Here is a 16,258-nt window from a genome sequence, read left to right on the forward strand (position 1 = left end):
AGTATTGAAAAAAAATAAAAATTTAATTTTAGAACCAAAACTCTTCATATTTCCATCATTGGACTTAGCTATTTTATTTAAAGGGAACCTGTCACCTTGAAAAAAAAAAATCTATTTACCTGCAGATGTAGGGTCGATCTGAAGGTAAATTGCGTTATATAATGCTGTCCCGCCGCTGGGAGCAAATGAGCTTTACTCCTCCCGAGAGGAGCCAGATTGATTGACAGCTCGCGGTGCGGGGCATCTGTGCAGAGCAGGCTGCCAATCAAAGTGCCGGGACGGCTCACAGCATAGTAAGTGGTGACAGCAGCTGCTCCGGCACGACCCTACGACTGAAAGCCGGCGACTCATGGGAGAAATATTCTCCCAGTGGCCACACTTAAGGCGGCCGGGCAGCATCATAATGTTATTTACCTGTATATTAACCCTATAGCTGGAAAAAAAAAAATAAATAAATATCGTTTTCCAAAGTGAAGTTTCCTTTAACAGATGGGAAAAGAATAATTCCATAGCTGGTACAATTCAATGCAATATTTAAAGGGGTTGTCTGGTGTAAACCAGTTATCCACTGGTTGGGGCCCAACTGCTGGGATCCACCCCATTCGGCAGCACGTGGAACCTTTATACCTTTTATGGAATGAAGCGCCAGTGCAGATACTTGACCGCCGCTCCAGACATTCCCTGTGGGGCTGACCAGTGCTGCCCTCTGCTTTTTCCGGAAGTCCAATAGAGAATGAATGGGTCAATGAATGAATAAATGAGTGAATGAATGAATGAAGCAGCTGTCGTTCTCTTCAATAAAAGGGATTAAGTTCCCTGTCAGGAATAAAATTAGCCAATCGGGGCGGATCCCAGCAATCACAAGATATTTGTGGCTAGGACAATCACTTTAAGAAAGGCTGTGTATTGTCTTGTCGGCATTCTCCTCTTAAAGGGGTTTCTGCAGGAGCACGCCTCTCCCTTGCCTCGCTATTTCCCTAAAGGGCAGTGGGCTCCTGCTTGATTGACCTGCTGCTGGCTCGCACCGTGCAGTCTCTAATGTTGCAAGCAGAGCCAGTTTTATCTCTGTAGCATGGGAGGAACCCAGGGGCACGGATACTGGCCGAACCCTGTGATCTGTACACAGATCTTTCTGCACTTCTATGTTGCTGCCTATTTATGATTGGTCAGTGTCATACAGGAGGCAGCAGAACACGCCCCCAGTGAAAACTATCTGATAACTAAAGTTAACTCATTTGGTGCCAAATACATTGATTGCGGATATCTACGCAACAGAGAGACAAAAAGTAGTTTTATTCCGCTCTATTACATCACAGTTCCACATGAAACATTTGGTGAAAGGTCCTCTGCACAGAGCTGTGGAGGAAACTAAGTGACCCCCTGCACCATATCTATATAAGCCCAGCACATGTTCTGCATAGACATCTGTCATGTTAGTTATCAGACATACATCTACCCTGGAAATGTCGGGGGAGCAGACAAGCCCTCATTAATAGCTCTTACAGTAAATAATTCTGAACTATCAATTCTTACAGTTCCTGTATTAACTCCTTCTGGAAATGAATGAATGAAGTGACAACTGGGTGTTACCATTCCTGCTCGTCAATTGGGCTTGTCCCCACACAGTTCAACAACGTCCAATCAGGATGGACAATTAAAAAGGGTGAAGTGGCAATACTCAATTTTTTGGGAATTTGTACATTTCCAAAAGTAATCCCGAGTTACTGTCTGTATTGTAGCTCAGAGCTGCATTCACATCTTGAAGACTTCAGAGCTGAAATCTTACTTTTTATTATCCTTTCCCTGCTAAGTTACATTTCAGTTAGTAGCGTCAGACTATGTAGACATAAAGGAAAGTCTCCGTCCCATCTAAAGCACAGGTGGACTCGCCAAAAAGTTATTCCTTATGTCCCCACAATAGGACGATTCTGGCTGCCGATGAATGGGCCTTATAGCGGGACCACTGACACACGGACATATAGATGACGTCCTCACAGGGCAGCTGGGGCAGAGCCGCATACACTGGCTCCTTTGTTCGTGCCCATGGCCGGCCGGCTCCTCACTACTGTGGGAGTAATTATTGTGGGATTCAGTCCAGAAAATCACACACAATCCTGGCACCAGACCCCGAGCCCCTATAAGATCAGATTGCGGCAGCATCAGGTCCTGCAGGAACATGCCGCTGCCCGGATTTCACGTACATCTGCAGACGTACCAGGACATGTAGCGACAGATAGCAATATCTATACTGGATCTGTACATCTACATCACATGCACAGGAACTAAAAATGGATAGCCCTAGAGCTAGAATGAATAATTAACCCCAGAAAACCGTGCACATTAACTGATAGAGAAGTCCATTAATAGGGACCTTCCACCGCTCCTGACATGTCTGTTTCAGTACCTGTGCTCCCTATGAAACACCAATCATGGGCATCTTTTCATACAAATATGCATTTTGACAATCCTCTGTTATTCCTCCTGGAAATGTACCGTACATTTTACAACTGAACATGGACGGTGATTGTGAGTGTCCCGTAACACAGACAGGGTCTCATGATTCATCTCCCCTGCGGCGGCGCTACACTTGCTACCCGCTTTCCCCACTTATTACAGCCTGCAGTGTTCATATAGTCAGATATACGGCCCCTGCAGTGCCCATATATTCAGATATACTGCCCCCAGCCCCTACAGTGCCCATATAGTCAGATATACTGCCCCCAGTCCCCATACAGTCAGATATACTGCCCCCAGTCCCTGCAGTGTCCATATAGTCAGATATACTGCCCCAAGTCCCTGCAGTGCCCATATAGTCAGGTATACTGCCCCCAGTCCCTGCAGTGCCCATATAGTCAGGTATACTGCCCCCAGTCCCTGCAGTGCCCATATAGTCAGGTATACTGCCCCCAGTCCCTGCAGTGCCCATATAGTCAGGTATACTGCCCCAAGCCCCTGCAGCGTCCATATAGTCAGATATACTGCCCCAAGCCCCTGCAGCGTCCATATAGTCAGATATACTGCCCCAAGCCCCTGCAGCGTCCATATAGTCAGATATACTGCCCCCGGTCCCTGCAGTGCCCATATAGTCAGGTATACTGACCCCAGTCCCTGCAGTGCCCATATAGTCAGATATACTGCCCCCAGTCCCCATATAGTCAGATATACTGCCCCCAGTCCCCATATAGTCAGATATACTGCCCCCAGTCCCCATATAGTCAGATATACTGCCCCCAGTCCCCATATAGTCAGATATACTGCCCCCAGTCCCTGCAGTGCCCATAGTCAGATATACTGCCCCCAGCCCCTGCAGTGCCCATAGTCAGATATACTGCCCCCAGTCCCCATATAGTCAGATATACTGCCCCCGGTCCCTGCAGTGCCCATATAGTCAGGTATACTGCCCCCAGCCCCTACAGTGCCCATATAGTCAGATATACTGCCCCCAGTCCCCATATAGTCAGATATACTGCCCCCAGTCCCTGCAGTGTCCATATAGTCAGATATACTGAATCCAGTCCCTGTAGTGCCCATACAGTCAGATATACTGCCCCCAGTCCCTGCAGTGCCCATATAGTCAGGTATACTGACCCCAGTCCCTGCAGTGCCCATATAGTCAGATATACTGCCCCCAGTCCCCATATAGTCAGATATACTGCCCCCAGTCCCCATATAGTCAGATATACTGCCCCCAGTCCCCATATAGTCAGATATACTGCCCCCAGTCCCCATATAGTCAGATATACTGCCCCCAGTCCCCATATAGTCAGATATACTGCCCCCAGTCCCCATATAGTCAGATATACTGCCCCCAGTCCCTGCAGTGCCCATAGTCAGATATACTGCCTCCAGTGCCCATATAGTCAGATATACTGCCCCCAGTCCCCATATAGTCAGATATACTGCCCCCAGTCTCTGCAGTGCCCATAGTCAGATATAAAGCCCCCAGTCCCCATATAGTCAGATATACTGCCTCCAGTCCCCATATAGTCAGATATACTGCCCCCAGTCCCTGCAGTGCCCATAGTCAGATATACTGCCCCCAGTCCCCATATAGTCAGATATACTACCCCCAGTGCCCATATAGTCAGATATACTGCCCCCAGTGCCCATATAGTCAGATATACTGCCCCCAGTCCCTGCAGTGCCCATATAGTCAGATATACTGCCCCCAGTCCCTGCAGTGCCCATATAGTCAGATATACTGCCCCCAGTCCCCATATAGTCAGATATACTGCCCCCAGTCCCCATATAGTCAGATATACTGCCCCCAGAGCCCATATAGTCAGATATACTGCCCCCAGTGCCCATATAGTCAGATATACTGCCCCGAGTGCCCATATAGTCAGATATACTGCCCCCAGTGCCCATATAGTCAGATATACTGCCCCCAGTGCCCATATAGTCAGATATACTGCCCCCAGTGCCCATATAGTCAGATATACTGCCCCCAGTCCCTGCAGTGCCCACGTGTGTAGGGTGATGGGTGCATCCCAGGCTTATTCCGCCCTACATTATGCACATATTACAGAATATATATCTGACAAACAGGAACCATGGCGTGTAGCTGACACGTCTATTAATACTGCGTGTGATTCCACCGCCATACGCGGCCATTCCTATGAACAATCGCTCAGCACGCTCCGCACAATACTGCAGCGCTAATCCCGCACGCTCCACCCTAATCCGCACATAATTACCAGGGATGGCGCTGACGTCTTCAGCCATCGGTCTTATCTTCCCATCTTCAAATTGTACAACGACAGAAAAATAAAATCTTCAAATTACAACTAAGTCTAGTAAAATACTTCATCAGCCTCCTCGGGAGGTGACAGGAGACAGTCACAGAGGACCAGAAGACGAAAATATCACCCCTCCAAATCACAGGCCCAAAGCCTGAGGCTGCACTACAGGAGTGGAGGACATGGAGGCTGTACACCACAGTGATGGTCTCGGCGGAGCCATGGAGTACAGAGTCATCTACAGACATGTAATGATCGGGGGATAAACGCCATCATGGCTTCCTCTCACACGGTGTAACACCAGGGCCCTAGCGATCAGCCGATGGACCCCACAGACTTACAATGGGGTCCATCAGGATTTCTCTTCTGGCTGGCAGAAACCTAGTAATGGTTCCCAGGCCGGACATGTACAGACCATCAGTCAGATTTTACAGTAAGAGACACAAGACTTAAAGGGGCTGTCTAGTCAAAACAGATAGGCGATAACTTGCTGACTGGTGGTGGTGGGTTCAACCAATGGGGGTCTCATGCCCATTTCAAAATGGAGCGGCAGATTAGAAGCCCAATCTTCATCCTGTACGGGACAGCAAGAAAAGCAACGCTCAGCAGCCGCATAGGGAATGAATGGAGAAGCGCGCTCGGCCACTCCATCCAGCAGGGATTAATGTGGAGAAGTACCCCATTCTGCTGATCGGTGCGGATCTCAGTCATCAGACCCCCACAAAGAGAAGCAAAACAACAAAAAATTAATCTGAAAAAAAATAAAAATAATAATTATATATATATATATTTATATCTATCTATCTCAAAGGATGCAAAGCACTGTGGAATTAATGGCGCTACATATGTGAGTAAAATATAAACTATAATATATATATATATATATATATATATATATATATATATATATATATATATATATATTATAGTTTATATTATTTCACTCACATATATAGCGCCATTAATTCCACAGTGCTTTGCATCCTTTATGAGATAGATAGATATAAATATACATACATTGTGAAAAGTCCTCTTCCATAAAAAAAAAAAAAAAAAAAATAAGAATGGTGATTAAATGCTTTTATGCCATGGATTCTGCCTTCCAAAAAGACTAAAATTTACCCAAAAAACAGATGTACTCTAAAATGCCACCAATCATAAAACACAACACATCACACTGCACCACTGCTGGGAAAATAAAAAACAAAGTCCTATATATATATATAAAAAGTTATGTTATTGAGCAAAGCGTGTAAGAAAAACCCAAGCATAAAGATATATATAGATATATATATATATATATATATATATATATATATATAGATATAGATAGATATAGATATATATATAAATAAATGTTGCTCAGCTGTAATATCACCAACACCCAGAGGAAGACAAAACCGTAAAAAGAGCAGCATTTACTGTTTTTTCACTCCCCTAAACAACCAAAAATAATGATTTGTGCCCCATAATAGGGGGACACACAAGTACAGCAGCTATAGTGGGGGGAAATAGCAAAGTGACTTGTGTCCCCCTGTATGAGTGGTCACAGCGGGGTCTGCACTTATGGGGGTGCTGTCTGTGTACATCGGGTGTGCATACAGCCCAGTCAAACAGCTGAGCTATTGGGGGTCCTAATCCTTACACAGACCACAGGGGAAGGACTGCCACAGCTCAGGACACAGCTCCGCCATAACCAGGCGCTCACTACATGTCCCAGCAGCCCTCCTTACCTAAGCAGCCCGGCTGCCTGCTGTGCCGCACGCTCCGTCCCCCGTGCTCTCCGGCGGGGGGCGCTGTGCTCCGGGTAAATGGCGCAGGGTTGTGCACGGTGGGGTCGGTGACTCCCCTCAGTGTGGCGCACGGTCGGTGTCGGTGAAAGCTCCTTCCTTGTTCTACAGACAGAGCAGTCTGTGTTTACCGGAAATAATAAAAAAAAAAAAGCAGCAGCAGAGCTCAGCTCACATTACAGCGTGCGGCAGTGAGGAGTAATGGCGGAGGCGGGAGAGGGCGCAGAGAGGACACTGAGGGGAGCGGACACCGTCACCATGGCGGACACCACCTGGTCTCCATCCCCATAGCCTTGTGTGTGTTTTGCAGGACGAGTAGTAGTTTTGACTGACACCATTCACTTCAACATATCTTAGTCTAGATTCACATTAGTGTATTTGTGCGCAGCGTATCATCTGTATGCCAAAATGCATTTAACCAAACCTGTATCATCTTTTTATTATTATTATTATTATTATTATTTTAGTGGCACAAAAAATTTAAGAAAACTTGAAAAAACCCCAACTGTTTTTGTTTTCTGCCCTTTTCCCCCCTGCGTCCTCTTTATGTTTCTGTGGAAGGCGCTGGGTCATGGACTTTTTCCTCGAGGCCGTTATCATCTATTGTATTTTTATGGATTCAGTAATTATTTTATTTTTAAATGGAGAAAAATGACGGGAGATTAAAAGTTTCCTTCTGACTATATCGTAGCCCCCAAGGGACTCAAAGCTGAGATTGTTGGATCATTGGTACTATATACTGCAATACTTCAGGATATCACAAAAATCCAAAGACCGACAGGGAATGTAGATTGTGAGCCCCGATGGGGACAGTGATGTCTGTAAAGTGCTGCGGAATATGATGGTGCTATACTAGCAAAGCAGAATAATGAAAATCATGGCCTCCGAAGAGGAAGACTGGGAGAACATACAAACTACTTACAGAAGTTGTCTTTGGTGGGATCTGACCCCAAGAACCCAGCGCTGCAAAGCAACAGTGCTAACCACTGAGCCACTGTCCTACAACTGCACCATCCATTGCATGTGGCAAGCTGCAGCCTAAGATTCCATAACAAATGTCTGATTTTTATTTATTTTACATCAATCTACTCCTTGAAAACATCAAACAGCACACCATGCCCCATCATAATGTGCCAGCCACATAGGCCATGTGCCAGGCTATGTCCAACAGTGTGCCATGTCACGATAATAGGCCCCAAAACAGTGTGTGGCCACAGATGCCCCATAACAGTGTGTGCCAGCCAGAGATGCTCCATAACAGTGTGTGCCAGTCACTGATGCCCCATAACAGTGTGTGCCAGCCACAGATGCTCCATGGCAGTGTGTGCCAGCCACAGATGCCCCATAACAGTGTGTGCCAGTCACTGATGCCCCATAGCAGTGTGTGCCAGCCACAAATGCATGAAAACAGTGTGTCAGCCACAGATGCCCCATAACAGTGTGTGCCAGACACAGATGCTCCATGACAGTGTGTGCCAGCCACATATGCCCCATAACAGTGTGTGCCAGCCACAGATGCTCCATGACAGTGTGTGCCAGCCACAGATGCCCCATAACAGTGTGTGCCAGCCAGAGATGCTCCATAACAGTGTGTGCCAGTCACAGATGCTCCATAACAGTGTATGCCAGCCACAGATGCCCCATAACAGTGTGTGCCAGCCAGAGATGCTCTATAACAGTGTGTGCCAGTCACAGATGCCCCATAACAGTGTGCCAGCCAAAGATGCCTCATAACAGTGTGTGCCAGCCACAGATGCCCAATAACGGTGTGTACCAGCCACAGATGCCCCATAACTGAGTGCCAGCCACAGATGCCCCATTACAGCATGTGCCAGCCACAGATGCCCCATAAGTGTGTGCCAGCCACAGATGCCCCGTAACAGTGTGTGCCAGCTACAGATGCCCAATAACAGTGTGTGCCCGTCACAGATGCCCCATAACAGTGTGCCAGCCACAGATGACCCGTAACAGTGTGTGCCAGCCACAGATGCCCCATAAAAGTGTGTGCCAGCCACAGATGCCCTATAACAGTGTGTGCCAGCCACAGAAGCCCCATAACAGTATGTGCAAGCCAAATATGCCACATAACAGTGTGTGCCAGCCACAGATGCACCATAACAGTGTGTGTCAGCCACAGATGCCCCATAACAGTGTGTGCCAGACACAGATGCTCCATAACAGTGTATGCCAGCCACAGATGCCCTATAACAGTATGTGCCAGTCACAGATGCCCCATAACAGTGTGTGCCAGCCACAAATGCCCGATAACAGTGTGTGCCAGCCACAAATGCCCGATAACAGTGTGTGCCAGCCACAGATGCCCAATAACAGTGTGTGCCAGCCACAGATTCCCCATAGCAGTGTGTGCCAGCCATAGATGCCCAATAAGTGTGTGCCAGCCACAGATGCCCCATAAGCGTGTGCCAGCCACAGAAGCCCCACAACAGTGTGTGCCAGCAACAGATGCCCTATAACAGTGTGTGCCAGCCACAGAAGCCCCATAACAGTATGTGCAAGCCAAATATGCCACATAACAGTGTGTGCCAGACACAGATGCTCCATAACAGTGTGTGCCAGTCACAGATGCCCCCTAACAGTGTGTGCCAGCGAAAAATGCCAGATAACAGTGTGTGCCAGCCACAGATGCCCAATAACAGTGTGTACCAGCCACAGATGCCCAATGATAGTGTGTGCCAGCCAGAGATGCCCCATAGTAGTGTGTGCCAGCCATAGATGCCCAATAAGTGTGTGCCAGCCACAGATACCCCATAAGTGTGTACCAGCCACAGATGCCCCATAACAGTGTGTACCAGCCATAGATGCCCCATAAGTGTGAACCAGCCACAGATGCCCCATAACTGTGTGCCAGCCACAGATGCCCCATTACAGCATGTGCCAGCCACAGATGCCCCATGACAGTGTGCGCCAGCCACAGATGCCCCATAACAATGTGTCAGCCACAGATGCCCCATTACAGCGTGTGCCAGCCACAGATGCCCCATAACAGTTTGTGCCAGACACAGATGCCCCATAACAGTGTTTGCCAGCTACATATGCCCAATTACAGTGTGTGCCAGTCACAGATGCCCCATAGCAGTGTGTGCCTGTCACAAATGACCCATAACAGTGTGTGCCAGCCACAGATGCCCCATAACACTGTGTACCAGCCACAGATGCCACATAACAGTGTGTGCCAGTCACAGATGCCCCGTAACAGTGTGTGCCAGCCACAGATGCCCCATAACAGTATGTGCCAGCCACAGATACCCCATAACAGTGTGTGCCAGTCACAGATGCACGATGAAAGTGTGTGCCAGCCACAGATGCTCCATAACAGTGTGTGTCAGTCACAGATGCCCCATAACCATGCGTGACAGTCACTGATGCCCCATAACACTGTGTACCAGCCACAGATGCCACATAACAGTGTGTGCCAGTCACATATGCCCCATAGCAGTGTGTGCCAGACACAGATGCCCCATAACAGTGTGTGCCAGTCACAGATGCTCCATAACAGTGTGTGCCAGTCACAGATGCTCCATAGCAGTGTGTGCCAACCACAGATGCCCCATAACAATGTGTGCCAGTCACAGATGCCCCATAACAGTGTGTGCCAGCCACAGATGCCCCATAACAGTGTGTGCCAGCTACAGATGCCCCATAACAGTGTGTGCCAGCCACAGATGCTCCATAACAGTGTGTGCCAGCCACAGATGCCCTATAACAGTGTGTGCCAGCCACAGAAGCCCCATAACAGTATGTGCAAGCCAAATATGCCACATAACAGTGTGTGCTAGCCACAGATGCACCATAACAGTGTGTGCCAGCCACAGATGCTCCAATACATTGTGTTACAGTCACAGATGCCCCGTAACAGTGTGTGCCAGCCACAGATGCCCAATAACAGTGTGTGCCAGCCACAGATGCCCAATAACAGTGTGTGCCAGCCACAGATGCTCCATAGCAGTGTGGCCAGCCACAGATACCTCAGAACAGTGTGTGCCAGCCACAGAGGCCCCATAACAGTGTGTGCCAGCCACAGATGCCCCATAACAGTGTGTCAGCCACAGGTGCCCCATTACAGTGTGTGTCAGCCACAGATGCCCTATAACAGTTTGTGCCAGACACAGATGCCCCATAACAGTGTATGCCAGCCACATATGCCCAATTACAGTGTGTGCCAGCCACAGATGCCCCATAGCAGTGTGTGCCTGTCACAAATGACCCATAACAGTGTGTGCCAGCCACAGATGCCCCATAACACTGTGTACCAGCCACAGATGCCACATAACAGTGTGTGCCAGTCACAGATGCCCCGTAACAGTGTGTGCCAGCCACAGATGCCCCATAACAGTGTGTGCCAGCCACAGATGCCCCATAACAGTATGTGCCAGCCACAGATACCCCATAACAGTGTGTGCCAGTCACAGATGCACGATGAAAGTGTGTGCCAGCCACAGATGCTCCATAACAATGTGTGCCAGTCACAGATGCCCCATAACCGTGTGTGCCAGTCACTGATGCCCCATAACACTGTGTACCAGCCACAGATGCCCCATAACAGTGTGTGCCAGTCACATATGCCCCATAACAGTGTGTGCCAGACACAGATGCCCCATAACAGTGTGTGCCAGTCACAGATGCTCCATAACAGTGTGTGCCAGTCACAGATGCTCCATAACAGTGTGTGCCAGCCACAGATGCCCCATAACAGTGTGTGCCAGCTACAGATGCCCCATAACAGTGTGTGCCAGCTACAGATGCCCCATAACTGTGTGCCAGCCACAGATGCCCTATAACAGTGTGTGCCAGCCACAGAAGCCCCATAACAGTATGTGCAAGCCAAATATGCCACACAACAGTGTGTGCCAGCCACAGATGCACCATAACAGTGTGTGCCAGCCACAGATGCTCCAATACATTGTGTTACAGTCACAGATGCCCCGTAACAGTGTGTGCCAGTCACAGATGCCCCGTAACAGTGTGTGCCAGCCACAGATGCCCCATAACAGTATGTGCCAGCCACAGATACCCCATAACAGTGTGTGCCAGTCACAGATGCACGATGAAAGTGTGTGCCAGCCACAGATGCTCCATAACAGTGTGTGCCAGTCACAGATGCCCCATAACCGTGTGTGCCAGTCACTGATGCCCCATAACACTGTGTACCAGCCACAGATGCCACATAACAGTGTGTGCCAGTCACATATGCCCCATAACAGTGTGTGCCAGAAACAGATGCCCCATAACAGTGTGTGCCAGTCACAGATGCTCCAATACATTGTGTTACAGTCACAGATGCCCCGTAACAGTGTGTGCCAGCCACAGATGCCCAATAACAGTGTGTGCCAGCCACAGATGCCCAATAACAGTGTGTGCCAGCCACAGATGCTCCATAGCAGTGTGGCCAGCCACAGATACCTCAGAACAGTGTGTGCCAGCCACACAGGCCCCATAACAGTGTGTCAGCCACAGGTGCCCCATTACAGTGTGTGTCAGCCACAGATGCCCTATAACAGTTTGTGCCAGACACAGATGCCCCATAACAGTGTATGCCAGCCACATATGCCCAATTACAGTGTGTGCCAGCCACAGATGCCCCATAGCAGTGTGTGCCTGTCACAAATGACCCATAACAGTGTGTGCCAGCCACAGATGCCCCATAACACTGTGTACCAGCCACAGATGCCCCATAACACTGTGTACCTGCCACAGATGCCCCATAACAGTGTGTGCCAGTCACAGATGCCCCGTAACAGTGTATGCCAGCCACAGATGCCCCATAACAGTATGTGCCAGCCACAGATACCCCATAACAGTGTGTGCCAGTCAGATGCCCGATAAAAGTGTGTGCCAGCCACAGATGCTCCATAACAGTATGTGCCAGTCACAGATGCCCCATAACCATGTGTGCCAGTCACTGATGCCCCATAACACTGTGTACCAGCCACAGATGCCACATAACAGTGTGTGCCAGTCACAGATGCCCCTTAACAGTGTGTGCCAGCCACAGATGCCCCATAACAGTATGTGCCAGCCACAGACACCCCATAGCAGTGTGTGCCAGTCACAGATGCCCCGTAACAGTGTGTGCCAGCCACAGATGCCCTATAACAGTGTGTGCCAGCCACAGAAGCCCCATAACAGTATGTGCAAGCCAAATATGCCACACAACAGTGTGTGACAGCCACAGATGCACCATAACAGTGTGTGCCAGCCACAGATGCTCCAATACATTGTGTTACAGTCACAGATGCCCCGTAACAGTGTGTGCCAGCCACAGATGCCCAATAACAGTGTGTGCCAGCCACAGATGCCCGATAAAAGTGTGTGCCAGCCACAGATGCTCCATAACAGTGTGTGCCAGTCACAGATGCCCCATAACCATGTGTGCCAGTCACTGATGCCCCATAACACTGTGTACCAGCCACAGATGCCACATAACAGTGTGTGCCAGTCACAGATGCCCCTTAACAGTGTGTGCCAGCCACAGATGCCCCATAACAGTGTACTATACTCAGATATAAATATCCATGGTGGGGTCACCGCTTTGAGTATGCATTGTTTGAGGTTGGTTGCTTACCCCCATTGGCCCCTTTTTTCAGCTCTATTTTCATTTGACAGGTTTTCTTACCCTCCATCACTCAGTACATCCAGGTATGGCCGGCGTCCTGCAGGATGAGAGGTGACTGTACCGACAGCTGATCATTATTACGCATCAGTCCAGCTATTATCTCCGGGTATTAAACATCCCGATGACCTGTATGTCAGTCCTGCATTTCCATCATCAGTGTTATTCAGAAAAGTCCAAGAAAAAAATCTCATTATACGGTCGGCGTTAGGAATCTGCAGGAACCGGCCCGGCGAGTTCATCAGTGTACTGTACTGCTGATCCTACATCCCTGCCGTGTAATGCAGGGCATAGCGCCGTCATCAGGAGTCAGGCAGCAGTGCTGTACATCTCATTAGCTCCTCAATGGGAACCAGACAGGACTGCTCTAGGGAAAGGGGTATATATGTGGTGTCCGGAAATCTGTGATATTCTTACAGATGATAGACCTGTACACTTGATGGAGCTGTGCTGTGAAGCTCCACAACTGAGAAGTTCCGGACAACACGGGGAGCAGCTGATCGTCGGGGTTGCCGGGTGTCATAGAGTCCTGACAGGGGCCCCCAAATATTTTAAATCTTTAATAGCAATAGTCTTTTTCTATAGGCCAAAGGGACTTTTAGGGCCCCCTAGGCTCCAGAGCACTGGTGCGATTGCAACCCCTGCACCTGTTGTAGTTACACCCCTGAGCCCTGATGAGTGAATCTGCATCACCATGTCATAGAGGGGTCTGGTAAAGCTGATAAACCCTATGAGGCGCTGGAATGGCAGCCATATTGGCCCCTGCTGGCGGTCATGCATGTCCTTCCGATGATTTATTCCAGCAGTGTACACAAGTACATTACAGCTACTGCCACTGTGTTATGTTTGGCGTAGATTTCCTTTTAATACCTTAGGATTTCAGCAAACATTAAGTCATAAATGTAAATATGAAGTTCATCTTGGCATAAATTTTACAGGGTTCCTTTATAGATAAACTCTGTTTACTTTGTAACACATGAATACCCGCTGTATGTACCCAGGGATGTATCACGCTATTTGTCTAATCTCGTAAAGCCGCCATAAATAGAGGACATTGTCATGTACTAACCGCAGGAGCAATAATCCTTATCACCAATGACTAGTGAAAGTGACAAGCTACCAATGTAAGCTAAGTGATCCCACTCCCGACAGCCGAGGTCATGCACTATGAGTCAGAGTCGAAACAAAATAAAATGCAACAAGCGATTTTACATTTGACCATGTGCATGAGACTAATGTCAGCTGAACCCGATGTTTTCATCAGGATCAGACACCTGTCTAATGTGTTATGGGGCCTTCCTACTCTCTCCTGGTGGAAATCTCAGGGAAGGGAAGTATTGAACACTTGTATTTTAACATGCAAAATCCTTTTGTTTTTAGGGCAAATAAGTTACCACCCAGGTGTCTACCATCATATGCATACTCAGACACGCATGAATCTCCATGGGTGTTTATGGGGGAGGGGGGGGGGTTCAAGAGAGAAAGAATTCATCTGTCAGGTATATAATGTTAATGACCTTTTTTGTAGATCGGCTCACTCGGCTGCACACAGAGGTAGACACAGGAACGTTGTCTCTTTAAATCTTTTAAAATTTACTGCATAAACAAGTGCAGAGTTAGCAAAGCAAACACAGCTTGTCTGGCCTAACGGGAAACAAAACAAATGGCATAGTCCATTTTGCTGCCGAGATCCTCCCTCTCAGGAAAAAACATAAAAAGGTTCAGCTTTCCTTATCACAAAACACAGACCTGGAGCTCCCATCTCCAGTCAAATCCAATGCTTAATGAGCCAAAAAGCTGTGTATTTACCTTTTGGGCTCCACGCTGGGGTGGAGATATGGTGAACAACCTCCCACCCACTCTTCAGCTGTTCATTAAAACCTAGCCCTTGACATTGCCGATTAACTCCTCTCAGCACTTAGTGTTCTGGAGAATTTTCCTAGGTTCATATCACTGAAGCTAACAACCTCAATGACACATATCTCTCATCCAGTACTTTGCCAGTGACCTAGTCACATATGGCCCCCCACTGCCCAAAGTCATATGTTTTGGCACTGTCAGTCACCAAAAAGGAAAGTTTAGACAGGGCAACGGCATTATCTTATAGCTTCCCAGGCCTGTGTTCCACATGAAAGCTGAAGTCCTGGAGCCCTAGAAACCATCTAGTCACCGGAGCATTCTTTCCCTTCCTTTCCCTCATCCATCTCAGGGGCGCATGATCTGACACTAGCCTGAACTTCCGGCCTAACAGGTAGCACATCAGGGAGTCAATTTCCCATTTGATGGCTAAGCATTAATTTTCTACAATTGCATAGTTTTTCTCACAGGAGGAGAGCTTCCTACTTAGATACAGGATTGGATGTTTCTCCCCATTTACTCCCTGGGACAACACTACTCCCAACCCGATCAGTACCCTTTCGTCGGGTCCAGGGTGGTGATGTATCTGGCTGACCCTAGCCTCTCAATGAGTTCAACGACACAGGGCATCGTTCAATTTGGACATCTCATCTGGTTTCCTGTAGTCATTACAGAAACGCCATTCTCCAACAGACTTTGGTACATGAACAATGGTGCTGGACCAACCGCTCATTGACTCCTTGATAACGCCCAGAATCAACATTCTCCCCAGACTCAACATTCTCCTGACCTCCTCTGAAATCACCTTGCGGCGGGCTTCAGGGATTTGATATGGATTTTGGCTCACCCGCACATGTGGTTTCATCAGGATTTCATGCTCAACAATCTGCGTACATCCTGGCAACTCCGAAACAGGTCCTGATTCCACTAAACCAGTTCTCAGCACTGTTTTGTCTTGGCTATTGACAGTCTCTCTGCCACTGTGACATCCTCGACCTTGGCTTCAGGACTGGCCCCTCCAGGCACATAGCTTTACTTGTTTCTTGTCTCATCATGGTTTAAGCAGGTTGATGTGGTACGCCTGGTACTGCTTTCTTCTCCCTAGTTGGTGGACCTTGCACTTGACATCACTCAGCTTCTCGACCATCTGAATGGCCCCTGCCACTTGGCCAGAAATTTACCAACACCTGATCCCCAGGGCTAAACTGTGTCAGCCTCACAAACCAATTGGAGACCCTTGC

The 16,258-nt window shown here is 48.4% G+C and overlaps 1 protein-coding gene across 1 annotated transcript in view; it reads right to left on the bottom strand.

Moving 5' to 3' along the window:
• PSD4 (pleckstrin and Sec7 domain containing 4) overlaps positions 1–6,668 on the bottom strand; it is a 64,068-nt gene extending 57,400 nt beyond the window's left edge. The window contains exon 1 of the mRNA XM_077262676.1: positions 6,473–6,668. The gene's annotated coding sequence lies outside the window, so the exon portion shown is untranslated. The remainder of the gene's footprint in view (positions 1–6,472) is intronic.
• Positions 6,669–16,258: the final 9,590 nt, after the last annotated feature.

This window comes from Ranitomeya variabilis, chromosome 5 (genome assembly GCF_051348905.1).
Source record: "Ranitomeya variabilis isolate aRanVar5 chromosome 5, aRanVar5.hap1, whole genome shotgun sequence".
NCBI lineage: Eukaryota > Metazoa > Chordata > Amphibia > Anura > Dendrobatidae > Ranitomeya > Ranitomeya variabilis.